Consider the following 21,769-nt stretch of genomic DNA (forward strand, 5'->3'; position numbering starts at 1 on the left):
TTCTGGTGGAGAGTGGGGAGTGCTCTAAGATTCATGGTCACCTCATGGGCCTCTACCATGATAAAAAGCAACACTAAAACTAACTAGCTTCATGGAGCACCTGGGTGGCTCAGTTGGGTAACCATTTGATTTCAACTTAGGTCATGACCTTGTGGTCCGTGAGTTCGAGCCCCCCCCCATAGGCTCTGTGCTGACAGATCAGAGCCTGGAGCCTGTTTCGGATTCTGTGTCTTTCTCTCTCTCTGCCCCTCCCCCACTCATGCTCTGTCTCTCTCTCTCTCTCACAAAAATAAACATTAAAAAAAAAACTAGCTTGAAATCTTCTTTGTCTTTCTTGATCTAGGAGGAGGCATACAACATCCTGAAAAATCACACACAAACAATATGGTCATCTTCAACATAGACAGGAGGACAACTTTAGGCTTCCCAGCAGTAGATGTTATAGACCAGAGAAACAATGCTGCACCAAGATTCACAAAGTCAAGCTATTTTGACCCTCTCTTTGTCATTTAACGAATGGTCTTAGTTTGTGGCAATAATGATTTAGTCTTTGGACTTTGACAGCTTAAAATTAGCCACACATCAGAAGGCTAAAGACATACCACCATATGTCAATTAAAAAGATCGAATGGAATTTTGGTCTTCAGATAAATCAAATGATACTACTAAAACAAAGACAAAAATCAGGGAAAAATCTACAAGTAGCGTGTGAATGGCAAATGTTTGTATTTTACTGTGGGAATCCATATTTTCACTAGGAAGTGGGATCTGATTTTATTTCAGGGATTAGGTTCTAAAATCAGAGTGTAAGACAAAATTATCCTCGACAGTTCTCTAATTGCTCTTAGAATGTAAACTTCTGTGATTTCTCAGAGTGTTTTGGTCATGGCCTCCACATCTCTGGGGAGTATAGTCTAAGGGTACCTTTGAATAGTTGCACCCCCCTTCTCTCTCTCTCTATCTCTTTCACACACACACACACACACACACACACACACACACAGACACGCACGCACCCTTGAATTTCCAGAAATGTAGTGTGACTATTTTGGACTTTGCTATAAAACAGGTGAGTTATTTCTCTATGTTGTGACTGTTTTCTGCCCTAAAAGCAATCCATATTGCACTTCTATGTAGCCTTCTATGGTCCCCAAGTAAGAGCTACTCTTTACCAGCCATTGTCTTGATTATAGATGTGACAATGCATTACTGAGGAGGAAAATAAAATTGCTTCTTGAGGCATACCCTCAAAAGTCAACCAGAGATCATAGAGTTTAGGGTTTATAGTTTTAATGGTTGTTTCTTTTGCTTCTTAAACCATCTGTGTTGTAGGTCGATTAACATTTCCTGAATGCTCATTATGTGCCTCTGCTTTTGTTCAATTAGTAATCTCATTCAGTCCTTCAGTGGCTCTGTGACATTCATCTTGTATGTGAGAGATCAAGGCTCTATGAAGTGTCCAAAGTCGAATCACCAGACAGGAGCATAGCTAGGATTTGAACTCATATCGATCGAGTGCAAACACAGGTATTTTTTTTCTTTCTATATTATAAAGTTTTCTTTCGTTTCCCACAATAGGAAAATCATGCAATTATTTTTTCTCTGTTTTAAGAGCATTCCTCTGAGGTTTTACATTCTTCATGAGTTTGGACTCTCAGTTGGGAAAGAGGTGAAACTCTTTAAAATCCTACCTGCCCCTGCCCTGCCCCCCCCCCCCCCCCACCAATTATCTTGAATGTCTTCTCAATACCCTTCAGCAGAGGAAGGGCATTACAGGTACTGTTGTCATACAAATTGGAAATGAAATGAAGCCCTGAACTGAGACTGTGGTTCCCTGGAATGGTCTTCCTGTGGTGGGAATAAAGACCATGTTCAACGGGAGCAACTGGGGCTCTGAGGGGTCAAGGACAAGGTGGGTCATGAAGGGAAGAGAGGGCAGGCTCTGAGATGCTTGCTTGAGACCAGGAGTGGCTTGAACAGAGTCACAGGGACTCTTTGTGTGAGAAATAGTCTCTTAGGACTTAGTGTAGATGTGGAAAGGTGGCTGGAAAAAAGTGAAAAGAATCATTTGAATTCATTCATTCGTTCATTCACTCAAGAAACACTCATTTTTCAGTCTTGTGTACCAGATCTTGTGTCCAAGATCTTATTCTAGTACTCTGAGTGGCTCAGAGAAACACAAGACTCTTTTTCTTTTATGGTTGGAAATATTAAGAATTTAATGAGTAGATGTTACCTTGAAAATGCTTGGATACATGCATTTTTTTAATTAAAAAAAAAAAAGAATCTTCATTAATTTTGTTTGCCAAAGGGCTTACTATTGAACACGTTCAATTGAATTTAAGCTTTTCATGGAAAGGGACAACCAATTCCTTTGTTTTTCTTTTTCATTTTTTATGGAAATTTCCAGTCCAGTCCTCCGGACCGGATTTCATTTTGTCAGGTTCCTACTTTGCCTTATCTACCGAGAATCTTCTCCAGCTCCATGGTGACAGACAACAGAGAGGGAAAATATTTTGGGCCAAAGTTTGAGAACACTTGCCTCATATAAATTCACCCTAAGCTCAGTTCTTCAGGATTTCAAAGTGCATGTTTTCACTGAAAGAAATGTAACCCTCATGCTTTTAGTTCCTTACACTGTTAATCAAAATGTCATTATTGAAGAGTAATTTGACGTCTAAAGAATATTTTCAGTTTTTTAAGTAAGTCTAATTTTTAAAAATGGAAAGTTATGATAAGCTGTGGGCATGAAATCTGAAAACAAAGATTACTAGGGAAAGTTTGACAACTGCCATTTAAAAAAATTTACTTATTTTCTTTTTCTTTTTAAATTTTTTGGCTTATTAGTTCATTTTATTTATTTTCTCAGTCTTATTGAAATATAGTTGGGGCACCTGGGTGGCTCAGTCAGTTAAGCGTCTGACTTCGGCCAGGTCACGATCTCACAGTCCATGAGTCCGAGCCCCACGTTGAGCTCTGTGCTGACAGCTCAGAGCCTGGAGCCTGCTTCCGATTCTGTGTCTCCCTCTCTCTCTCTGCCCCTCCCCTGCTCATGCTCTGTCTCCCTCTCTCTCTCAAAAAATAAATAAGCATTAAAATTTTTTTTAAAAAGAAGCAATATAGTTGACACAGAGGATTGTATAAATTTAAGATGTACTGTGATTTATATATGTTATTGTATATGTTTAAGGTGTATAATGGTTTGGTATATATTTCAAAATGATGACTGCAATAAGTTTAGTTAACATCCATCTTTTTTGTTTTCATTTATCCACAGGTAGAGGAGATGTAAGGATCAGTCTAAAAATGTAACCTCAAGTTCTATGTAGTTTCAGTGATAAACATAAAATACAATTATGTTAAACATATATTTCTCAGAATAGCGCCTTGTATATGGTAAATACTCAAACGTTAGTTGCTATTACTATTATGTGTAAGTTGATATCAACACAGCAAATGTTTATTATTGTGTTTTAATTTCTCTAAATTACAATATTCATATTATATACCAGGAACTGTGTTGGCTCACTACAGTTTGCTTTACTGGTGTTCTTTTTGTCTGAAGAACGCGAAACCTCAGATTTTAGTGCTTAGGATGAATTGTACGTCTAGAATTTCTGTTGAATTTCGCTACTACCATTTCAACATAGATGTGGAGAAAGAATGTATTTGGAGTGCACATTGATTCAGATTCTCACCCCAAGCTCATCCAACAGTCCTTCTTTGAGAACATTCTTGGGGCTAGAATTTTAGGGTACAGAGCTGTTGGCCCTAGTCTTTGGTAGTTTTACAGTGTAAGTGGAGGAAACAGATGCACAAGCAGATAAATTGGATGTGAGGGGGTGAGTGCTGGTAGTTAGCTGTGGGAGCCAGAGCAGATAGCAGCCTGGGGGAAGTGAAGAAAAGTTCCCCAGAGGAGAGGGCATTTGGTCAGGTTTGAAACGATGGATATGAGCTGCCTCAATTTCTTTATCTGTAAACAGAGGCAGTTGGACAGGATTCCTTTTTACTCCAAACTTCCATGATTTTAATGCTGTGGATCCCACTTTATCAATAATGAGGGACATTGGCATTGGGTCTTTGCATTTTGATTTTTGCAGGAGATCTTATCTGCACAATTCTTATGGCCTCTCAATCTACAGCAGGAGCATCAGTTGACTGTTCAGCTGTTCTGCTATCCTGCCAGATGGCTGAGCTTTTAGATTTCAGGACAAAGAATTCACACAACTGGCTGAATGTTTCGCTTTTCATCAGAATATTTTGGCATCAGGTGGACAATAACCATGGACAAACTTCAGGAATCTCAGTGATTTGGATTCAGTACAGAGAAAATAATAGCTTAGATTCTGATTTGAAGTGAAGCTCAATTATCCTCAGCCAAAAAATAGCCTTTCTTCTTCCAAATGGTCTAAGATGCTCATTAGCTCTGGCTTTGGTCCTGGGGTATTTTTGTAATGAAGTCGGCTGAAAGTTTGCAGGACAGATGGAGTTACCATCTTTCATGGGGTTGTAGAAGAGAGCAGAGCTGAGTTAGTGACTGGAAGAAGTAAAATATTCAATAAGAAGAAAGGAACCGAAATGTCACCTGGGTGATTATGTAATCGTGCCCAGATCTTTCTCAGCAATTCTTTGGTAATTATAGTGGTATTTTTAAACAAGCCAACGTTATTGAGGTAAAAATGCACACATTGTATAAGCGTACAGTTCCTTGAGTTTGGAACTGGTGGATTTCTGCCACAAAGAAACCATCGCCCAACTGAGATATAGAATACCATTGTCAGCCCAAAACACAGTCTTTCCTCCACAGTCCTTCTCCAGCCCACAGCCCAACTTTACATACCCACTAATCTGCTTTCAATCACTGTAGATTAGATTTGTCTTTTCCGGAACTTCATATAAGTGGAATCACAGTATACTCTTTTGTGTCTGCTTTCTATCACCCAGTATGTTTTTAAGACGCATCCCTGTTGTTGAGTGTCTCAGTAATTTTTCCTTTTCATATTCATATTTCACTGTTTGGAATACCACGATTTTTCTTTCTTTTTTTTTTTTTTTTTAATGTCTATTTTTGAGAGAGACAGACAAAGTGTGAGTGGGGGAAGGGTAGAGAGAGAAAGGGAGACGTAGAATCTCAAACAGGCTCCAGGCTCCTAGCTGTCAGCACAGAGCCTGATGTGGGGCTCAAACTCGGAAACGGCAAGATCGTGATCTAGGCTGAAGTCAGACACTGAACCAACTGAGCCCCCCCAGGCACCCTTGGAATACCACAATTTCTTTACCTGCTAACTTGTTTGTGAACAATTGGGCTGTTTCCAGTTATAGGCTCTATGACTAAAGATGCTATGAACATTCATGGAGAATTCTTCGTGTGGATATATATTTTCATTTCTCTTGGATAAGTACTTAGGAGAGAAATTACTGTATCTTGTGTGGTAATGATATGTTTTAACTTCATAGGAAAATACCAAACTGTTCTCCAAAGTGGTCCTACTGTTTTTGCCTTCCCGTCATCAACATTTAAGGGTTCCAGTTGCTCCATATCTTGGTTAACCTAGTTTTTAGAATTTTAGCTTTTCAAACACGTATGTAGTGGTTATACATTGTTGTTTTAATATGCATTTTCCTGATGACTAATGACTTCTAGCAACTTTTCATGTGCTCAGTGGCCATTCATATACACTTACGTGTTGAGTATTTCTTTCTATTTTTTTTTTTGCAATGGTTTTGAAGCTTCTATGTCATTCCATTAAGAGGCCTTGGGGCCATGGTAGGTGGATTGGGTTTTGTTTAAAATTATTTATTTTGAAGACACGTTTTCATGACTAAAAGCAAATTGAAAAACATGGGTTTAAAGCAAAATTGGGAAGGAGGTGAATGTGGCTTTCAGTGTTACCATTCCTTTTCAATGTATGTGGGGCGCACAAGTCTTATAGACAGGTTTATAATAGAGAGAAACATGCCAGGCTCTGGAGTCAAAGAGATATGTGTTTACGTCCAGATTTCGCCATTTGTTGGCTCTATACACTTGGACAAATTTATTATCTCCTTTGAGTCTATTGCTTTATTAGTTGTAAAATAATATAGCTACTATAATAACATTGCAATGGGATTAATAATATCTAACCAGTAGGTTATTCTGAGGCTAAAATGAGAAAATAAATGTAAAGTGTCTAGAGGTGTGCCTAGCACACAGTATATGCATCAAATGTTAGTTTCCCTCTATTTCTCCCTACCCCTAAACTTGCTCTACTTCTCTCCCTTTATTTTATTTATTTTAATTTTTTTATGTTTATTTTTTGAGAGAGACAGAGACAAAGTGTGAGCAAGGGAGGGGCAGAGAGAGAGAGGAAGACACAGAATCTGAAGCAGGCTCCAGGCTCTGAGTTGGCAGCACAGAGCCCGTTGCGGGGCTCGAACCCACAAACCGTGAGATCATGACCTGAGCCAAAGTCAGACGCTCAACCGACTGAGCCACCCAGGCGCCCCTCCCTTTATTTAGAATCATAAGATTCCTCACCATGCCACTCCATCTTTCCTACCCTTTACAGGCTCTAGACTTAGATTAATTCTTCCTCCATTCTAACATTTACTGTTTTGTATTCTCCTCTCATAGACTCCTGCTGAATGTATGAATAGCTCATCTGATAAAACATAATTTCTGATGCTTCCAGTTCAGTTTTTTGTTTGTTTGTTTGTTTGTTTTAGGATTGCTTTGGCTGTTTGGGGTCTTCTGTGGTTCCATACATGTGTTAGGATTGTTTCATTTAGCTCTCGTAGTATAGTATAGCTTTTCATAGGATAGTGTCAAATCTATAGATTGCTTTGGGTACTACAGACATTTTAACAATGTTTGTTCTTCCAATCCATGAGCATGGAATGTTTTTCCATCTTTTTGTGTCCTCTTCAATATCTTTCAAAAGTCTTCCATTGTTTTCAGAGTACAGATCTTTTGTCTCTTTAGTTAGGTTTATTCCTAGGTATCTTACCATTTTTGGTGCAATTGTAAATGGGATAGATTCCTTGATTCCTTATAGGGGACGGGGGGGCAAAAAGAGAAGAGAGGGAAACAAACCACAAGAGACTCTTAATGATAGAGAACAAACTATGGGTTGATGGAGGGAGGTGGGTGGGAGGTGGGCTAGATGGGTGAAGGGTACTAAGGAGGGCACTTGTGATGAGCACTGGGTGCTGTATATAAGTGATGAATCACTGAATTATACTTTTTTTTTTTTAATTTTTTTTTTCAACGTTTATTTATTTTTTGGGACAGAGAGAGACAGAGCATGAATGGGGGAGGGGCAGAGAGAGAGGGAGACACAGAATCGGAAACAGGCTCCAGGCTCTGAGCCATCAGCCCAGAGCCTGACGCGGGGCTCGAACTCACGGACCGTGAGATCGTGACCTGGCTGAAGTCGGACGCTTAACCGACTGCGCCACCCAGGCACCCCACTGAATTATACTTCTGAAACCACTATTGCACTATATATTAACTAACTAAAATATAAATAAAAGAATTTAAAAAAACACATAATTTCTGTTAAGGTGGTGATGGTTGATAATATTTCAAAGTTTTCATAAATACCTAATTCAAGAAGTAAGATCAAGGGAAGAACGAGAAATGGAAGAATTTAAAGTCCATGGAGGGCTGATTAGGGTAGGTAGTGATTTTGGTATGGTTGCCTTTTCCCAGAACTCCATAAATCACAGTACATAAGTGGTTTTTTGCCAGGGAGTTGGTCTGCACTTGGACATTTTCAATTAGTTCCTTTTTGAGCTTCCTTCTCTCCATTTTTATAAGTTTTTTTTTTTTTTTTTAACCATCATTGTCTAGCAGGTCAGAGCCATATGAATGACTTTACAAGCCAAGTAATTGTTCTTTAATAAATGTGTTTCTCCAGTACTTGTTGATTGCTTGTGGATTAGTGGCACATTTCATAGAGATTTTAAGACTTCTGATAAAACTGAAATTACTTGTAGTTGTAGTAGTAAAACCCTGACTGAGTAGATAGACCTAGAACTGGTCCTCTGGATCCTACTTTGGAAACCCATACAATATCTAGGATAATAGATCTTCAAGGGCAGTTTGGATGATAATCAGCTCTACCTCAAAGATATTGTGAAATCATGGAATAATAGACTATTATGACTGGAAGAGCTTCAGGGAACAGTTAGTCTAACCCCACACCCAGTTTTCAGATGAGAATATATATTATTGTGATTACAAAGCAATTTCTTGATAAATATTGGTCTGTTGACCTGGACAGTGCTGACCGTATTCTGAGATAGCTGATTCATTAACTTCTTGGCTGTCCCTTTTCATAATCAAAGTCACAATCCTTGATTCTGGTTACTGTTAGTCTGTGCCGGTTTGTTAATGCATCTTATTTTTTCTACTGCTTTGGGACCAGAGAGTTCTGTGGAATATTAACATTATGCAAATAAAGCCAAGCTAGCCACACTACACTTCAGGTCCTAAAGTGAGCTAGCTTCTTCTTTGCCAAATTATCTTTAGGAACAAGTAAACAAACAACTTAAAAAAAAAATGTTTATAACTTCCAGGAGATAGTTGTCCATGAATGGGTTTTACACTTGAAACTTTATCCACTTTACAAACAAAAATATGTTTCCCTGGACAGCTGAAAAAGATAGCCTTCAAACAGGGTAGCTGGACTGACATACATCTAAGTTATCCCAACTGAATATTCCTGGAAAACTCAGTTCTATTCTGAGAATGAAAAGTTATAAGAGAAAGTTTGTGGATACTTTGGCACTATTTGCTTTTATCTGTCACATTGAGCTACTCTTGGTGGAACACCCTTAAGAGGCTTTGAAATACTAAAATGTCCTTCTTGAAACAGTGTATGCCTCCACCCATTGAACAGAATTGGTCAATACCAAGTCTTCATTGGAAAAACAGAAGGCAACTCAGAAGAGCATAGTGGGAACACTGTTGAGAAAGAATCGACATCCAAGTGCTGGGTGTGTGGAAAGGGAATAGAATTTTCAGTTTAAAATTTCAAATTCAGGGGTGCCTGAGTGACTCAGTCGGCTAAGCATCCAACTCTTGATTTTGGCTCAGGTCATGATCTTGCAGTTTGTGACTTCGAGCCCCACGTTGGGCTCTGCGCGGGCAGTGTGGAGCTTGCTTGGGATTCTCTCTCTGCTCCTCCCCTGCTCATGCTGTCTCTCTCTCAAAATAAATAAATAAAATTAAAATGATAGAATTCAAAATTATTATTTTTTTAAATATTCAGAAACAGTAAAAGATGGAAGTCACCATCACTAATGAGCTTATGAAGTAGGATCAAGCATACTTGTAAGTTAGCACAAAGAGAGTGGTAGGAGAGAAAAGTGCAAAATATTTTTTAAACCTCCAAACTTGGAAAGACTGTAAATTGTAAGAAACATTTTTTTTTTTTAAAGATTATAAAGTGAGTCTTTAGTATTGGATAGTGCTTATAAAAGTTTTGGAGGAGGCCTGGCTGACAGGATAAGGATTTTCTTTTGGGATTTACAGCGAGATTGATTTTTTCATTTCGAAAGAAAAAAACCTAAAGGTCTTGTGGAAACTCACATTGCTGGGTCCCACTCTCAGAGTGTGTGATTCAGTAGTTCTGGAATGGGGTCTGAAAACGTGCATTTCTAAGTCCCAAGGTAATACTGAAACTGCCGTGTCCCAGGACCACTTTGAGAACCAGTGACTGGCCAATGCCATTGTAAAATGGCCAATGCCATTATTTTACACAGGCAAAACTCAGGCTAAATTTATATTTTAGTGACATGGCCAGGGTTACATGGTTAAGTCTGGGCAGACCGAGACTAGACTTAAAAGTTGTGGACTCCAACTCCATAAGCATTTAGATGAGGTAGTTCTAGAAAACATACTATCTTTAAAACAGGAATCGTCTTGTTTCATCTTTAGGCCTCAAAATGTATGGCAACCAATGGCAGTAAGACATTTTAGGGCAGCAAATGTATATGGTAGAAAAGAAGAATGAATCTAGTTTGAAACAGAACCTGGTGAAGAGTTATGGGAGGGCCCTAGGCCCTGTAATTCTCTGTTTTAACAACAATTTACTTATTTTACTTACTGCAAGTCTCTCCTCAGCTAAAATGTAAGCTCCCAAAGGGCAAAACGTGTATTTCTCTTCACTGCTGCACCCCCAGCTCCTGTACTGTGCCTGGCACACAGGGAGACTTCAGTCAATGTTTGTTGAGTGATATGGATGTGATGGTACACTTACTGAGGGCTCAACACTGGAACAGGAACATTTCCCCTTGTTTTCTCCTGTGCATGGGTAGTGCTGGAGAGAAAGCAAACTTTGCCTTCTTCTTAATCATGGCCAAGAGAAAAGCCTATAGCTGTTCCAGACAGGATATGCCTTTGGCAAAAGTTGCCAAGTTTCTCAGGGCTCCCAAATCAAAACTTAGTGGCATGTCTGTACCAACGGGGACCACCTTGTGAGCTCTCTCTCCAGGAGAGGATGGATTTCAAAGTCATCTTTAATAATAATGAACAGTCACTAGCCACTGACCCCTTACAATTTGCCAGGTACTATTCTAAGGGCATTGTATGTATTAGCTCACTTAATCTTTAGAACTTCCCAAAGAGTGGGGCTCTATTGTTGGCCCCATTTGACAGATGAGGACACTAAAGCCCTATAGAGGTTAAGTAGTCACTCAAGGCACATGACTGATGAGTATTGGAGCTGGGGGAAGTCTGATTCCATACACCATATCCTTAACTGACCTCTGGATCTTTTTATGGCTTTGTGAGCCAATGAGAGCTACACACATTCTTCAGATGGGAGAAGAAGCCTTGAGGCACACAGAAACCATGCCTGGATTTCACCCTCCCTGGGCTGACTCAAATTGTCTCAAACCTACTTGACTTAGGGGAAAAGTTCTTGGGAATAGAAGTAATTGGAGGGCTATTGCAGGGCTTACAATGAAATGCCAGAAGCAAGTCCAAGGCAGAGAGAATATATACATAAAATCAGGGGCCTAGAAAACATGTAATGGCTTTGAGATGTTTTCTTTGAAGTCCAGTGGCTAGAGGTTCAGAGCAGAATTTTCTATAACATGTTATCCATCTATCCGGAGAGTAAAATATTTTAGGCAGGCTTTCTCTCTGTATTTGAAAGGGAAAAAAATAGCCCAAAAGATAACAAAGACTTGAGTAAGAAAGTTTTTTCTTAAACTTCTTTCTGAATAGTTGACTATTCAATGTAGACATTGAAATTAACACTTGAGTTCTGAGATCATTTTTCTCTTGACATTATCTACATTGTTACATTGAATAAACCCAGAGTAGGGTATCCTTCCTCTTGGTGCTTTGAATGCTGGATACCACTTACTTATGAATTCTTCAGTCCTGCTTATAGGAACATGTTAGGACACCATTATTATCTGAACGGATTGCTCCTTGGAGATCCCACTAGCATTGAACATAAGAAATGGAAGGGGCAGGGCTGAGTACCCAAGTGCTCTTATTCCAGCCAGGAGCTCTTTTTTGGGTTCCCATCACTCCTCATGTGCTCCCCTTATTTCGTGTCGTATGCACCTCTAAACTGCCCAGATTTATTGGTGCCATGCAACTGTTCATTGAACATGGGTGATGGAGTTCCTTTTCATACAGGGGGAGATGCTCTGGTTTTCAAGGGACTTGTTAGTTAATTGCTATTAGATTTGCTTATAAATTGGTACCTTTGTCAGATTTTAGTGAATTATGCTGCATAATAAACATGTGCATGATAAATATGCTCTGAATCTCAGTGGCTTCCTGTATACATTTATTTTTTTCCTCGTGTAACATAAGGGTCACAGGTCTCTAGCAGGTCTGCCCTACATGGCCTCTCCCTTCCATGCTGAACGATCAGTTTCCTTCTGAGATATGCTTTTTGTTATGGATTGATTTGTAGCCCCACAAAATTCATATCGTAAGCCTTGACTTTTAGCATGTGACTTTATTTGGAGATATGTTCTCTAGAGAGGTAATCAAGTTAAGATGAGCTCATTAGAGTGGCCTTAATGCAGTATGACTTATGTCCTGACTAAAAGGAAATTTGGAGACAGGTACCCAAGGGAGAATGCCATGTGAAGAGACACAGTGAGAAGATGGCCATCTACAAGTCAAAGAGAAGGACCCAGAACAGATCCTTCCTTCATCCTCCTTAGAAGGAACCAACCTTACTCACACCTTGATCTTGGACTTCTGCCTTCAGAACCATGAGACAATGAATTTCTGTTTAAGACATGCAGTTTGTGGTACTTTTTACAGAAGTCTTAGAAAACTAAGACAATCATCTTGTAAGGGCAATGCAGGAGCAAAATGCCCAGCCAAGCCAGTCATGTTTAAAGTGTCTTCTAATTGGATAGGGCATATCCACTCACAGTCTATTGGTCAGTTCAAGTCACATGATCAAGGTTTGGAGGTATGCTCTTTCCTGTGGGGTGGGATACAAGGGGAGTGAATATTTGCAAAATATATTTCAATCCACTCCAATTAGACATACCAGCCTTGCTAATGTCAGAAGACTAGAGGACAGTCTAGCCCTCTTGGATTCCCCTTGTCTCCAGAAGTTGACTATTCAAACCTATGTGTTAGCTTGAAGAGAATACTCCCCTCTCCCTTGCCTTACCTGCCAACTTGACCGTGGTCATTCCGTTTATGTTGATATGATTCATGGGTTTGCGAGTTTACAACAAAATATCTGGATAGAACAGTCCAGCTAATTACCCATTTCATGCACGTGTCCTTACTCTCCCACTGCTGCAGGAAGATCTCCAAGCTTGGCTCTGATTTCTCAAGAAGGAAAGAGCTTACTCCCTCTGAGGTGGCCCATTCAACCACTGGCCAGACCAATAGAAAGTTCCTCCATATACAGAACTGAGCAATTTCATGTTTGGGGTCTGTCAGGCTTTTACGCGGTCCTCAAATCGTGTAGAGTTGACAAAAGGCCTCTCGAACTTTGAATCAGGCACACATATAAATAAAATCCTTGTTTAGAAAAACACTCCGCTTCTTGTCATTTTTTGCTTTTATCTTCAGGAAGGACAATGTTATTAGGGGTCCCTCAGAACCACCTTGCCTAGATTCAGTGGGAATGAAGTGCATTATATGTGCATATTCCAGGTTTCACTAAGGAAAAATTTCAGTTTGAAGACATGATACCTGCAGCATGTACGTTAATTTCATAAAGGTCCTTGACCTTAGTGTTATAGTTTCTTAGTGTATTACATTTAAAAAAATGAGGCCCACATTTTCTTCTTTTAATGATTTTTGACTTTGACTTTTTTTGATATTCATATTGCCATATTTGCTCCTTTTTTGATATAATTCTTTTTCTTGATTCTTCAATATTTGACCTTGTTTTATTGTGCTTAGGTGTATTTTTTTTAATGGAAAATAAATATTTGTAAGAGCAATTTTTTTTTGTCTTTTAACATGGAAAATTTTACCTGTTCACTCTGATTAGTGACAAATATTTGCTGTGCTTTAAATTTTTGTTTATTATTATCTGCCTACACATCTGACCTCCTGTTTCATTGCATGGTCAAGGAGATGGGATGATGGATAATAAGTGCATATTTTTATATGTAGTTATTTAATTAATTATCCCAATAATGTCTTGGCTCCCTCCAATTCTTTATAGCTATTGACTGAATTTAGAGCACTCTTCGACCAATCCAGGGCAGTGCTCTCTTACACATGGATTTGATTTTCTCTGGTCTTTTTTACTCTTGGTCCATTACCACCTGTCTACCTTTAATAAATTCCTCACCATTTTTGATTTCCTAATGATATTCTTTTTTGTGTTCCACTGCTATTGAGATTTTCTTTTTGTTAAAAAAAATTCTACATGTTATGGGAACTGAGTCAGAGGAAAAGAAGGTACATGTATACAGTCAGCTATGTTGCTCTAATTCTCCAAGATGTTATTTCTAAATGCTTTTGCTTTCAAGAGGGGAATGGTGGGGTGTGTGTATGTGAGGAGCGTGCGTGCGTGCGTGCGTGCGTGTATGAGTGTGTGTGTGCGTGTGTGTCTAATGTTTCCTCTGTTGCAAAAATTCTGGGTTCTGCTTCTCTTTTATCTTTTTTGTTCTTGAGGGGATGGGTGTCTTTTATTCTTTTCTCTTTATCTTCACTGGTTTTATTTAAAGTCAAATCAGTTGGCTTCCCAATATCCATTATAATAGATATTGTGCTCTCCTGCCCAGTCTGTTTAGGGGTGGGAGCTGGGGACCTACCTGTAGCATGATTAATTTTCATCACTGTGCTTTCAAAAATTAAATGCAGCTGATTATCATTAATTGTGTTGCCATTATAGTGAGGTATGGATAGTCAATCATCCACTGTGCCATTAACAGATGCCGTTTTAGGGGAGTTAAAAAATCCTCAAAATTTAGGTCCACTGTCACACATAAAGTCCCCACTCTGGACATTCTGAGCCGGCACTTATTAGAAGTGTTCTTAGGTTGCTGAGCAGTTCTGAGGATTGTTGTCATTTGAGTCATTTATGCCTGGAGTTGAAAGGGGCAGCTGTCTAAAACAAGCTCTCAAACTCGTCCATCTTATCAGAATCATCTAGGGAGGTTAAAAACATGCCTGGGTCTATTCCCAGAGATTTTGGTATAAGCAGTTTTGTGTGTAGCCTGGACACTGAGAGCTCTAAAAATTCCCAGGGTGTTGCTGCGAATTTGGAGGAGCACTGCTCTAAAACACCAGTAAGCAGAAGGTAGAACACCAGTATCACGCCTCAAAATAGATGGCAAATCTCACAACTGGGCAAAATCTCATCTAAAAATCCTCAGCCCGGGGCGCCTGGGTGGCTCAGTCGGTTAAGCGTCCAACTTCGGCTCAGGTCATGATCTCACAGTTCATGAGTTCGAGCCCCGCATCAGGCTCTGTGCTGACAGCTCAGAGCCTGGAGCCTACTTCACATTCTGTGTCTCCCTCTCTCTCTGCCCCTTCCCTGCTCATGCTGTGTCTCTCTCTGTCTCAAAAATAAATATAAACATTAAAAAAAAATAAAAAATAATAATTTTAAAAATCCTCAGCCCGACTTTCAGATTGTTACCAGTGGGAACACAAAGCTCTCCCAGTGGGAAGGGGAGAGGAAATGGACCCCACCTCTCGGAGGGTGAAGCAGCATGCTTGCAGAAAGGGAAAGGAATGATGGAACAATCTTTGGAGACCATCTGGCACTAGAATATTCTTAAATAATTTTAGGAATGTATATCTTATTTCTCAATTAGACGACACTTACCTCAAATCCTGGGATGATGTATTTTCTTTTTTACTCTCTCACATAGTGCTCTGTACACAGCCTATACCCGACAAGTAGATATTGCTAAGCTGATATTAATGCAGTAAGTCCAAGGGTGAGCAAGTGTGGGAAGAGTAATTGACTTTTTCATCTGGGAGAGAATCCAAAAACAGAAGAAAAAGAGACAGAAATTTTCTTAGAGAACTATAAGTTTCCATGATGCGTCTTGACTTCCAGGGAATGAAACCTACCTTTAAATTTTCCTTCCTTCCTGCCCTCCCTTATTTCTTCCTTTTTATGCCTTGCTGGGTAACCTTAAATGACCTCCAGTTTCAGAGGAGAAGTGAGGGGAAGTGCTCACCAGGCCTTGCCACCTCCCTGCGTTGCCATGACGACAGGAGGAGCTTGCTTCTGAGGCCCCAGCCTGCAGGCACTTCTTCTAAAAACCCAAGGCTTTCTTTGTTTTTCATCAATTCTGGATGCCAGCACTTGATTGCCACACAGCCTTTTCTTTGAATTATATTTTAAAGATTAATGGTGTGTGGAAGAACATTCAAGGTTTAGATTTCCATCAAGAGACTCATAAAATACGCATGTAAAATAGAACTGTGGCAACAGCATGGTTCTTGAGGATTTTAAAGTATGAATCTAAAGTTGCTTATAATCTGGATCTTTCTCTATTTCCCACTGAAATGGTCCAGCTTTTGAATCAGGTCTGTAGAGAGCCTTTGGTCTCGGGACTACGCATGCCCTTTAGTCACATATATGTTTTTTTCCTAGGCAGCCCTTTACCTTGTTTTTGGTGGGCAGTCATGGGTCATGCATGGTAAAAAAGTAAAGAGGCATCATGGGAAGTGATTGTCACAGCCCTGCCTTGTGGAAGAGAGCTGTTGGAATGTTGGGTTCCAATGGTTTTTGGGTTCCAATGGTTGGGTTCCAATCAGAAGGTTGTCTTGGTTTTCCCAAGAGATGTTTTGCTTTATCTTTAACTCAGAACAGATTTGGAATTTCTAATAAATTAGAATAGAACTGCTAATATATATTATATACGTATATATAATGAAACCTCTTGTCTGGGTTAAGAGTTGGGAGGCCTGCATTCTAGTCCTGGTTCTGCTACCGTCTTACTGTGGGCCCGCAGTTAAGTCTTGAACACTCATGGCCTCAATTTCTTCATCAGATGGCCTCCAAGGTCCTCCCCAGTTCTGATGCACCATGATGTTTTCACAGCTTTTGTCTGTGCTCAACTCACCTCTGCCACCACCTTCCTTTCAACCGCCTTTTTGTTCTTTTCCTTTGAAATCAACTCTCATATTGGGTTTCAGTTAAGTTGGAAATGAATATATAGATCCTTTTTCTTCTTCTTTTCTGTCATGATAATTAACAGCTCTTGGACACGCATCTAAGAGTAAGCCTGGTTTTTGAGTAGAAGAATAGCAACAAATTGTGCCGAGGATAAGCCATCACGATTTCTTCTCATTGTTCTTTAAGTGTCTCAGTTTGATCCTGCCTCAGGGTCTTGGTACATCCTGTTCTTTGAGCCTAAGTGCTCTTCCCCTGGATCTGGTCCTGCCTCACTCTTTCTCATTATTCAGGTCTCAGCTGGAGTGTCCTTCACTCTCACCATCCGGGTGCTCACACTAGCAGATCACCTTAGTTATCTCTCTCTGAAATTATCACACTTCTGTATTTTTAGTCAACATCTGCCTCCTCCTGGTGGAACCTTTGCCCCATGAGAGCCAGGACCTTGTCTGCCTCATTCACCTCCGAATCCCTAGCACCTGCAACAGTGTCTGGCCTTTGGTCAGAACTCCGTGTAGGCCTTGACCCTGTGTCCCTAACCACTCCCCTACAGTGCTGTTAGGAATGAGAAATACAGGCAGCTTCTGGAAGGAGGGTGAACTAGGTAGCATTAGATAATGGGTATATAGTCATCAAGCCGTTTGTCTTAAATCCTGACCCTGAAGATCCTGGCTGCCAAACCAGACTTGTCAAATGACTAACAGCTTTCGAGCAGAGATTTAATTTCTCTGGACCCCGTATTATGCATATTTTAAATTGATGAGTTGAATTACTAAAATTAATACCTCACATGTGTGGAGCCCTTTTTGCCCCCCGCCTTTTTTTTTTTTTTTGGTCACAGGCACTGGCCCAGCATTTTTTTTTTTTTTTTCAACGTTTATTTATTTTTGGGACAGAGAGAGACAGAGCATGAACGGGGGAGGGGCAGAGAGAGAGGGAGACACAGAATCGGAAACAGGCTCCAGGCTCCGAGCCATCAGCCCAGAGCCCGACGCGGGGCTCGAACTCCCGGACCGCGAGATCGTGACCTGGCTGAAGTCGGACGCTTAACCGACTGCGCCACCCAGGCGCCCCATGGCCCAGCATTTTATAGGCATTATCTCATTCAGTCCGCATACTAGCACCGTAAAGTAGGGACTATGATGATCTCCATTTATAGAGGGGACCCAGGGCTGGATCCTGCCTGTGTTGGACGGCTCAGACAGCCATAGCACAATACCATAGAAAGGGTGGCTGAAACAACAGGAATGTCTTACAGCTCTGGAGGTTGGAACCTCCATGATGTGGCAGCTCTCATTTCTCCTGAGGCCTGTCTGGTTGGTTTCCAGACGGCCACCTTCAGTGTCCACACACGGCCTTTCTCTGTGTAACCACGTCCCTGGTGCCTCTTCTTCTTATAGGGACTTCGGTCATATTGAAATAGGGCCTCATTATGACCTCATTTAACCAGAATGACCTCCTTAAAGACCCTATCTCCAAATGCAGATACAGATACAGATACAGATGGGGGCTAGGGTTTCAAAACAAGAATGTTTGAGGGGGTACCATTCAGTGTATAACACTGCCCAAAGCCACTCAACTCATAAGTCATGGAGAGGTTATTTGAATCTAGATCCCCTCCCCATGCCCCTAACTATACTGCCATGAGGATTTGCCCTCCACCGTCATCCATGAAGGGTCAAGCTTGGAAAAGCTGGAGACCTCACCTCCACGTCTGCAAAGTGGATGCTGGGAAGGGAAGGGCAGGTGGCTGAAGACTGAGTGACCTCTCGGCACCACTTGTGGAAGTGCTGAGACTGGGTAATGAGATGCACACAGCCACGTCCTCTTACTCACAGGGTGTCTGACAGGAAAGTCGCCATTAATAGGAGTTACTGAGCACGGCAATTAGCCAGAAACCTCTCCCAACCTCTTCTAAAATCGTTGGAAGATGAATTCCACTCCAGTTCTCTCATGGATAAAGTGGCAGTTATCCAGGGACTTAAAAAGGCCAGGAAAGTTTGGAGAGGCAGAGCTGATAAGTGCACAAGGAGCTGTCTTCTCGGAGCCTGTCTCCTAGGTTGACAGAAGGAGCAAGCTGGGCCGCCAGGGCCCAGGGAATGAGATCTTCCAGTAAGGCCTGGTGGATGGCTGTGAGCCGCTGGGCGTCGCGAGGGTGGCTGGGCTGTCATGTGCCACCTGTTCAGTCTCATCCTCTGAGCAGCTACTGTGAACCAGGTGGCCTGTGAGGAGGCAGGGGTTTGTGTCCAGTTTAGCAGAGGAGCTTATGATCTAAATCATTGCTCATGCTCAGAGAGGTGCCTGCTCCTCCAGCACCATTGACTGAATACTCCGCACACTCAGATAATAATTTTAACTATATCAAGCCCCTTTCCTTCTTCTGCTCCCAACCACCCCCTTCCCCGCCACTCTTCCTCCCCCATCCCCTCCCTTTATCTTTACTGTATGGCAGGCCCTTGCTAGACATCGCCTGGTTCAAATCTCAGAAGATCCATATAATGATGCTATCACCATCATTTTTTACACAGAACCAGCCTACTGAACAGTCTCAAGTGGTTGGGTGTAAGGATGATGGTCCATTTTTCTTCAGCCTGTGCTGTGTTGAACATGCCTTCTCTGTTGGGCAGAAGGCTCTTGAATGACATCATGAGCACTTCTGTAGCTTCCTATTCACCCATGTCAAGCTTCCTATAGCTTCCTATTCTGTAGCTTCCTATACTGTCCCATGTCAAGCTCTTACGTTGTATCCTCCCAGCCCATGAATACCCATAAACCCATGATTCTATAATGAGATGCTTTATATTTAATACTATCGTAGATGGGAGTTATTGCCACATCATGCAATATGATGTCAATGAGTTGACTCTTAGGATTACTTTGCAAACACAGTGTTGATGGTTTCACACAGGCTGGTCAAATGAGGGATGTACCGTAAGGTGGGGGGTTGTTGCATTGGCTGTTAATTGCGAGATGTAACTAGTAGCTTCTTGCACTCTGTCTTGTACTATTGTGACTAAGCTCATAAAGGAGCTTTGCTCCTTTCTTTGTACTTGGGGATACTTAGAAATATTCAAATCCTTTTCTCTGTGAGATGGATGTTTTTGCAAGATGAGGGCTCAGTTTACTTGGCACCATTGCTTTTCTTGATAGCTTGAGCATGAAAACAAGTCATTTAGGCAGGGGAGAAGAAGGATCAGGTCTCAGAAATTCAAATTAGTGATAATCCTCAGTAGATTGCTTAAATAGGGCCTCAAACAATTTTTTTTTTTTTTTTTTGGACTTCTCTGTTTGTTTTGTGAGTCTGATGGCCTTCTGGCTTTAATCAAAGTCTTGTCCGTTATGATGAGAAAATAAATGTCAGAAAAATTTAAATCTACTTAAACGCAAGATACTTAAGAAGATTATAACCCTTCTTTGGTTTCAGAAAAACTGGTTTTTCAAAAAAATTTTTAGGCCAACTGCATTTTTAGGAAAATTAAAAACTAAATTGCATCAAAAATACTAAGCAACATAGCAAGTATTGAAACATAAACTATTTAATTCTGAAGTCAATATTCTAAAATTTCACAAGATATCAATTTTGCATACATTCATGTGTGTTTAAATATAGTTTGAAGATTGATATTCTGAAGCCTTAAAAGTCTACAATAGCCTTTAAAACATTTATTTAAATTACATTTAAACATTATTTGCTTTTCGGAATAAACATCATTTTTATGCCTAGAAAATACTTACTATGAAATTCTATCAAGAATCAGACTCGAGCTAATTATTGACATCAAAAGCCAACATAAATTACTAACTAAAATTCAAGAAGTGGGGTTCCTGGGTAGCTCAGTCAGATAAGTGTCAGACTTCAGCTCAGGTCATGATCTCTTGACTCTTTGGTTAGAGTCCTGCATTGGACCCTTTACTGTCAATGCAGACAGATTCTCTGGGCACCCTGCTCCATCCCTTCCCCACTTGTGTTCTCTGTCTCTCTCAAAAATAAATAAAAACATTTAAAAAAATTGTCAAGAAGAAACAATTCAGAAAATAAGATAATTATATTCCAGTTAGGAACATGCAATGCCAGATAACAATTGCAAGAACAAGAATCAGTATGGCTTCTTTATTTGTAGAAAAGATTGGGAAAAACAAGATAAATAAAAAATTTTGCAGGCATTCCCAAAATGAAACTCATCGATAGTGATTAATGAGTGACTAAGTAATAACCAACTTAACTGAGAGGATTTGCCAGGATGGTCAGGGGGAGGTATTACTTGGTCCAGCCCCTATGGGCACTCAAATAGTAGTTACTGACTGCAGAAATTTATAGAAAGAACTATACATAATCGTTTACAAATATCACTTCAAGTGTTGAAAGTATTTGCATGGTTTTAAACATGGTCTTCAATTTGTAAACAGTCTACAATTTTTTCCATATAAGGCCACCCAGCGTAAGTGTGAGCTGTGCTTTCCCAGTTGGGAAGGTCTGTGCGGTTGATGACCACTGCTATTTTCCAAGGAGGGGAACATCAACCCTCCTCTGGCTTGTTAGAGCTTTCAAGGCCTCTATGTCTTTGATGCTGAGCCTCTGGCCAATGTCATTTTGTGAACCAGACCATGAGAGCTTCTTGGAATGTGTGTGGGAGCTACGGAAATATGATAGGTCTTAATTCAGCAGCGTGATTGCCGTTACTTTGTGTGTGTTGGGAGAGTTTGTGTGAAAAATATATTCTCTTAGCAGTTGGCACTTAAATTCTTCTTAGGGAGTAAACTGTCTTTGTTTATAATAACACTTTACTAAGACATTTGGGAGAGCAGGTGAGAAAGAGCCTGAGGTCAATAACATAGAGCCAAAGCAATAAAACAGACAAAGTGCTCAGAACAAGAAAATAAAAATTGTTCTGCTTTCAGAGGAACAGAGTGAGACTGGGTTCCATAGGGATGAATTGGCCAGTGGAAATACCCAATACACAGGTGGCCTGGCGCTTAAATAGATTGAGAGTAGGGATACCTGATTTTTAAATGCGTTGCTTATATTTCTGTTTATATTCTTTGCATCCCTTTCAAATCTGTAGTAAAGTCAAAATCCCTCTCCCCTATTTCCTTGAGAAATTGGAAAATGGAAGGAAGAATTGAGTTCCACATCTAGGTCCACAAGGGCAGACCCAAAATGGCAAGACAATGCATCAACTGAGCAGGCCAAAGTTAGG

General features: G+C 40.4%; 1 long non-coding RNA gene across 1 annotated transcript; it reads right to left on the reverse strand.

The window, feature by feature from the left end:
• Nucleotides 1-4,443: 4,443 nt before the first annotated feature.
• Nucleotides 4,444-15,640, reverse strand: LOC147578699 (uncharacterized). The gene is made up of 3 exons (XR_015254341.1): nucleotides 15,521-15,640; nucleotides 15,270-15,420; nucleotides 4,444-4,537 (listed from the first exon to the last, which is right to left on the reverse strand). It is a non-coding gene; the product is annotated as an uncharacterized LOC147578699 (long non-coding RNA).
• Nucleotides 15,641-21,769: the final 6,129 nt, after the last annotated feature.

Source organism: Puma concolor, chromosome C1, assembly GCF_028749965.1.
Source record: "Puma concolor isolate L17-30 chromosome C1, mPumCon1.1.hap2, whole genome shotgun sequence".
Classification (NCBI taxonomy): Eukaryota; Metazoa; Chordata; class Mammalia; order Carnivora; family Felidae; genus Puma; species Puma concolor.